Below are 7,842 nucleotides of genomic sequence, written 5' to 3' on the forward strand. Positions count from 1 at the left end.
AAACATCCGACCACCTGTAAAGTCTCCAATCCTATCCTGGGATCTACAAATCATATTGAAAGCACTGAAGCATCCTCCATTTGAGCCGCTAGATTTTTCCGATTTGCAACATCTGACTTGGAAAACCACGTTTCTGGTGGCGATTGCCTCAGCTCGTAGAGTGAGTGAGATCCAGGCTCTGTCGTCCAGAGAACCATACTTTAGAGACCTTGGTGACGCTATATATCTACGGACCATTCCGGGATTTATTCCGAAGATAACATCTTCAATTGATCAGGAGATTGTTCTTCCAAGACTTCCTGTAACAGATTCAGGAGAAGATCTATTGGACGTCAGACGGGCAGTGCTCATCTATAAAGATAGAGTGGAAGACTTCAGGAAAGAAGAAAATTTGTTCCTTATTTATGATGGAAGATCCAAAGGGCTCAAAGCCTCAAAGGCCCTAGTGGCCAAATGGATTAAAAATACAATAGCATTCAGCTATTCAGAGCAAGATCTTCAGACACCATCTGATCTTAAAGCACATTCGACTCGAGCTGTCGCAACTTCCTGGGTGGAATCGTCAAACGTATCCCTGCAGGAGATATGTAGAGCGTCAGCGAGGTCAAGCAGTTCTTCATTTGTGAATTACAGATTGAATGTCTCTGGGGAGACAGCCTTAGGCGCTACAGTGCTGAAGTCATAAGTACTGTTTTTTTGTACCCCCCCTATTATTTCTAAACTGCTGTGCAATTCCCATTGTGTGCCGCCGTAGGAATAACTGGAACACAGGAATTTTGATACTTACCTACCGGGAAATTCCTGTTCTTGTTAGTCCGTAGGCGGCACAACACACCCACCCTAATTAAATATCACTACTGCATACGAACTCTGTGTTGGTGTGGTTAATCCAGCCTCTTATAGCATGTGACCTCTTTTGATTGGTTACTGCTGAGCATGTCTCTTCTGCCTTGCACTCGGGATCCAGACTTAACCCATTGTGTGCCGCCTACAGACTAACAAGAACAGGAATTTCCCGGTAGGTGAGTATCAATATTCCTGTGTTCCAGGGCTGTATCCATGTTTTCCAGTGTTGTATTCATGTTTTCCAGTGTTGTATCCATTTTCCAGGGCTGTATCCATGTTTTCCATTGTTGTATTCATGTGTTCCAGGGCTGTATCCATGTTTTGCAGTGTTGTATCCATTTTCCAGGGCTGTAGCCATGTTTTCCAGTGTTGTATTCATGTTTTCCAGTGTTGTATCCATTTTCCAGGGCTGTAGCCATGTTTTCCAGTGTTGTAGCCATGATAATCAGGTCTGTAGCCATGTTTTGCAGGGTTGTATGCATTTTCCAGGGCTGTATCCATGTTTTCCATTGTTGTATTCATGTGTTCCAGGGCTTTATCCATGTTTTGCAGTGTTGTATCCATTTTCCAGGGCTGTATCCATGTTTTCAAGTGTTGAATCCATGTTTTCCAGGGCTGTATCCATGTTTTCCATTGTTGTATTCATGATTTCCATGGCTGTATCCATGTTTTCCAGTGTTGTATCCATGTTTTCCAGGGCTGTAGCCATGTTTTCCAGTGTTGTATCCATTTTCCAGAGCTGTAGCCATGTTTTCCAGTGTTGTATCCATGTTTTCCAGGACTGTATCCATGTTTTCCAGTGTTGTATCCATGTTTTCCAGGACTGTATCCATGTTTTCAAGTGTTGAATCCATGTTTTCCAGGGCTGTATCCACATTTTCCAGTGTTGTAGCTATGATTTCCTGGACTGTATCCATATTTTCCAGTGTTGTATCCATGTTTCCAGTGTTGTATCCATGTTTTGCAGTGTTGTATCCATGGTTCCAGTGTTGTATCCATGTTTTCCAGTGTTGTATCCATGTTTTCCAGTGTTGTATCCATATTTTCCAGTGTTGTAGCCATGTTTTCCAGGGTTGTAGCCATGTTTTCCAGGGTTGTAGCCATGTTTTGCAGTGTTGTATCCATGGTTCCAGTGTTGTATCCATGTTTTCCAGTGTTGTATCCATGTTTTCCAGTGTTGTATCCATATTTTCCAGTGTTGTAGCCATGTTTTCCAGGGTTGTAGCCATGTTTTCCAGGGTTGTAGCCATGTTTTCCAGGGTTGTAGCCATGTTTTCCAGGGTTGTAGCCATGTTTTCCTGTGTTGTAGCCATTTTTTCCAGGGCTGTATCCACGTTTTCCAGTGTTGTAGCTATGATTTCCTGGACTGTATCCATGTTTTCCAGTGTTGTATCCATGTTTTCCAGTGTTGTATCCATATTTTCCAGTGTTGTAGCCATGTTTTCCAGGGTTGTAGCCATGTTTTCCAGGGTTGTAGCCATGTTTTCCAGGGTTGTAGCCATGTTTTCCCAGGGTTGTAGCCATGTTTTCCAGTGTTGTAGCCATGTTTTCCAGGGCTGTATCCACGTTTTCCAATGTTGTAGCTATGATTTCCTGGACTGTATCCATATTTTCCAGTGCTGTAGCCATGTTTTGCAGTGTTGTATCCATGGTTCCAGTGTTGTATCCATTTTTTCCAGTGTTGTATCCATGTTTTCCAGTGTTGTAGCCATGTTTTCCAGTGTTGTATCCATGCTTTCCAGTGTTGTAGCCATGTTTTCCAGGGCTGTAGCCATGTTTCTAGTGTTGTATTCATGTTTTCCAGTGCTGTAGCCATGTTTTCCAGTGCTGTAGCCATGTTTTCCAGTGTTGTAGCCATGTTTTTCAGTGTTGTATCCATGTTTTCCAGTGTTGTATCCATGTTTTCCAGTGTTGTATCCATGTTTTCCAGTGCTGTAGCCATGTTTTCCAGTGCTGTAGCCATGTTTTCCAGTGCTGTAGCCATGTTTTTCAGTGTTGTATCCATGTTTTCCAGTGTTGTATCCATGTTTTCCAGTGTTGTATCCATGTTTTCCAGTGCTGTAGCCATGTTTTCCAGTGTTGTATCCATGATTTCCAAGGCCGTAGCCAGGTTTTCCAGCCAGTCTTCGGGATGCCACAGATCGACCAGAGACCGGGATTCAAAAGCCGATTGTTTAGCTTCACACAAACGAAGCCGCTTCCTTCATCTCCAATGTTAAGTTATCCTCTAGCAGTTGTGGGAGGAGAATTGGAGGAAGACCTGTGGACTCGGCCATGTCTTACCATTGGCGGCTGACCGTGCATGGCTACGTGCAATATCCTCAGTAATGTAATGTAATCATGTAATCTAGCAGATTGGCACCCAGCTGATGTCAGGCCCTGTAATACGGCCCTTAGACCAGATGTAAACACCTGTGCTCATGTGATGGTGAGGAGCTGTCACTATGATTTCCTGCACGGCCATATATTTACCTTCTGCCCCCGCGCCATTCTTGTTTAATCCTTTTATGCCCCTCACGCCCTGCTCAGATAACACACAGACAACCCTATGTGTCTTGGCCGGCTGCCCAGTGCACACAGGGAATCACCACTGGGTGAGATGTTTATGAGGACTGGGAGGGACCCGACCCTGAGACGTGACTCCACATAAAACCTGCAGGAGCGGCTGAGGCGAGGGATATTCCCGGTAATTACTTATCATTGCATCTGTATTGTAGACATAGAGTCCAGGCAGTGTATCTAAGCCTGTGAAGTGTGATACTCTCTTCTTAGTTATCTATGACAGATGGGTTTGGTACTAGCTAATATAAGATTTTTGCTAGTGATCAGCGAGCATGCTGGTCCGAGCTTGGTACTCGATCCAGTATTAGGGTACTCAATGGTACTCGTTACTCGGACGAGCATCTCACGATACTCGAGGAAATCTCATCATCTGTTTCCTGTAAGTTTGGGCGCTATTTCTCAGCCAATAAACATGCAGGAGACTCTTTGGTACATCCTGCGATGACGTGGGACCCATACATGTCGATAGCAACGATTGGTTGGCCAGATCAGATGACCCTGCTATATAAAAATCTCGGCCGGCGGGGCTCGGCTCACATACATGCTGGAAAAGATTAGGGACAGAGCTTCTGTCTGTCAGGGAGAGCGTTAGGGAGGGAATTAGTGTTCCTGTAGGCCGGGTATATACTAGAGAAACAACCAAACAGACCTTGTAAGGGCTTAACATCTTTATTTTTTTTGTATTACTACAGACTGCTGGCTGGGACTTGCAGTGCAGCTACCATGATTTCAGCAGCACACTGTGGTGACCGGCTGCTGGCAGAAAGGGGACATTAGGTGTTGTATACACCCCCCTAAGAAGTGCTCAGTACTATTATATTATTTTGTGGCCGGTGCTGCTGCTGTTGTACATTATATTGCTGTGATTTGTAGTACACCTGCATAGAGTTTCACTGCGCATTGTCTTGTGTAACAGGTGGCATAGACCACAGACCACCATTTACACACAGACTATACGACAACCTCCAAAAACTAGTGTGACCATCAGTATATTTTCTTATTTCTGTATTTCTTTGCAGCCATATCCAACCTCACTGCTCATTGCCCTGTGTGAGAGGTGGCATACACTATATACCTGCACTTACACACAGACTCTATACGACTACCTCCTAAAGTAGTCTGAGTAATATATTTTCTTGGCTTGCTGTGATCTGTAGTGCAGCTATCTCAGTCTTGACTGTGCAGTGTCCATAAAATGGTGAACCCCAGGGGTAAGGGTCGAGTGTGTGGGGTTCCAAGCGATGCAGTGGGCAGAGGCCGTGGTTCAGGGCAGGGTGACACAGCAGCACCTGTTGAGGAGGTAGCAGTGGCACCGCAGACATTCACTTCCTAGCTTCCTCTTGCAACTTAGGGTAGACCACTATTGAAGCCGCTGCAGTGTGAACAGGAGCTGACGTGGATAGCGGATAATGAGTCCAGTAACTTATCCACCACCCAGTCTCTCACGCAGTCCACCCACGCTACCCAAGGGAGTGGAACCCTCGCTCCATTAGCTCCGCCTCCTTCCCCACAGCCTGGCCCCTCCATCCCCACAGCCTGGCCCCTCCATCCACCACCACCACCAGGCTCCCAGGAACTCTTTTCTGGACCCTTCCCTGAGTCACAGCAACTGGAGCAGTCGATCTGTCCTGATGCCCAAACTATGCAGCTCAGGCAGTCGGTGGGTGATGAAAGTGGGGAGCAAGCGGGGTTGGAAGAGGTGTCTGATGATGACGATGAGACCCGGTTGTCAGACAGTGAGGTTGTTGTCATGGATGTAACTCAAAGTGAGGAGGAGAGTGAGGAGCTGGTGGATGAGGAGGAGGTGACTGACCCGAGCTGGGTGGATAAGCCTAGTGAAGACCGTGCTTCTGAGGGGGAGGCAAGTTCACCCGCAGGACCGGTTGGAAGAGGAAGAGGGGTGGGCAGAGGGAGAGGCAGGGGCAGAGGCAGGGGCAGAGGGAGAGGCAGGGGCAGAGGGAGAGGCAGGGGCAGAGGGAGAAGCAGGGGCAGAGCGAGTAGATCAGCAACTGTTTCATGGAGTCAATCTCCCGTGGCCAGGCCTAGATGTTCCCAAGTCTGGAGGAAGAAAGTGCGGATGACCGACGGACTGTAGTGTGCAACGTGTGCCCCGCCAGGATCAGCATGCGCAGGCACATGAGTGCTAAACACCCCACTCAGTGGAACCAAGGCCGTTCAGTGACTGCAAGTCGCACCCCTGCTCCTTCCCCTGTGTCAGGTGCCGGCTCTGTCAGTCCCCCCACCCAGGCCCCAGGCACGAGCGCCTCCCGCCCTACACGCACCCCTTCACCTCCACTATGCTCCACACCCTCCAGCAAGGTGTTTAAGCGCAGCGTTCAACTGTCCCTGCAGCAGACCTTTGAACGGAAGCGCAAATACACGGCCACTCACCCGCATGCACAAGCCCTAAATGTGCACATAGGCAAACTGCTGAGCCTGGAGATGCTGCCCGTCTTCAAGGCCTTTGACCTTGGTTGCATGTGCTTCGCCCATCTTGGTCTGGGTCAGCACTATTATCTTGAGGTTGACCACCAGGCTGTTGCCCATAATTTGGCATAATGGTGCCATTAGGCAGCCTCAGAGGTATCCATACATGCTGCCCCTGCTGTTTCCTGGCCATTTCCGTTGTGTTTCCATCATTTTCTGAGGATGACAGGTTTTCACACGACCTTCCCTCTACCGAACTTGGGTCCCCTGCAAAAATGCTCGAGTTTCCCATTGACTTCAATGGGGTTCATTACTCGAAACGAGCACTCGAGTATCGGGAGATATTCGTCTCGAGTAACGAACACCCGAGCATTTTAGTACTCGCTCATCACTAATTATTGCCATGAGAGATAATCAGCAACATTGCAGACTTGACGGCCAAGAAGGGCGATATACAGTATCTGCAGGACGGGGGCTCTATAATATACACTCACCGGCCACTTTATTAGGTACACCTGTCCAACTGCACGTTACCACTTAATTTCTAATCAGCCAATCACATGGCGGCAACTCAGTGCATTTAGGCATGTAGACATGGTCAAGACAATCTCCTGCAGTTCAAACCGAGCATCAGTATGGGGAAGAAAGGTGATTTGAGGCCTTTGAACGTGGCATGGTTGTTGGTGCCAGAAGGGCTGGTCTGAGTATTTCAGAAACTGCTGATCTACTGGGATTTTCACGCACAACCATCTCTAGGGTTTACAGAGAATGGTCCGAAAAAGAAAAACCATCCAGTGAGCGGCCGTTCTGTGGGCGGAAATGCCTTGTTGATGCCAGAGGTCAGAGGAGAATGGGCAGACTGGTTCCAGCTGATAGAAAGGCAACAGTGACTCAAATAGCCAACCGTTACAGCCAAGGTAGGCAGAAGAGCATCTCTGACCGCACAGTACGGCCAACTCTGAGGCAGATGGGCTACAGCAGCAGAAGACCACACCGGGGGCCACTCCGCTCAGCTAAGAACAGGAAACTGAGGCTACAATTTGCACAAGCTCATCGAAATTGGACAGTAGAAGATTGGAAAAACGTTGCCTGGTCTGATGAGTCTCGATTTCTGCTGCGACATTCGGATGGTAGGGTCAGAATTTGGCGTCAACAACATGAAAGCATGGATCCATCCTGCCTTGTATCAACGGTTCAGGCTGGTGGTGGTGCTGTCATGGTGTGGGGAATATTTTCTTGGCACTCTTTGGGCCCCTTGGTACCAATTGAGCATGGTTACAACGCCACAGCCTACCTGAGTATTGTTGCTGACCATGTCCATCCCTTTATGACCACAATGGACCCAACATCTGATGGCGACTTTCAGCAGGATAATGCGCCATGTCATAAAGCTAGAATCATCTCAGACTGGTTTCTTGAACATGACAATGAGGTCACTGTACTCCAATGGCCTCCACAGTCACCAGATCTCAATCCAATAGAGCATCTTTGGGATGTGGTGGAACGGGAGATTGGCATCATGGATGTGCAGCCGACAAATCTGCGGCAACTGTGTGATGTCATCATGTCACTATGGACCAAAATCTCTGAGGAAGCTTCCAGCACCTTGTTGTATCTATGCCACCAAGAATTGGGGCAGTTCTGAAGGCAAAAGGGGGTCCAACCCGTTACTAGCATGGTGTACCTAATAAAGTGGCCGCTGAGTGTATATATATACTGTCTGCTGAGCTTATGTGTCTAAGACTCTAACGCATAATACTACTACATAGTATACAGGAGGATACAGCACTGATCAGACACAGGGGGATATTACTACATGGTATACAGGAGGATACAGCACTGATCAGACACAGGGGGATATTACTACATGGTATACAGGAGGATACAGCACTGATCAGACACAGGGGGATATTACTACATGGTATATAGGAGGATACAGCACTGATCAGACACAGGGGGATATTACTACATGGTATACAGGAGGATACAGCACTGATCAGAAACAGG

Source organism: Dendropsophus ebraccatus, chromosome 12, assembly GCF_027789765.1.
Source record: "Dendropsophus ebraccatus isolate aDenEbr1 chromosome 12, aDenEbr1.pat, whole genome shotgun sequence".
In the NCBI taxonomy this organism is placed as follows: domain Eukaryota; kingdom Metazoa; phylum Chordata; class Amphibia; order Anura; family Hylidae; genus Dendropsophus; species Dendropsophus ebraccatus.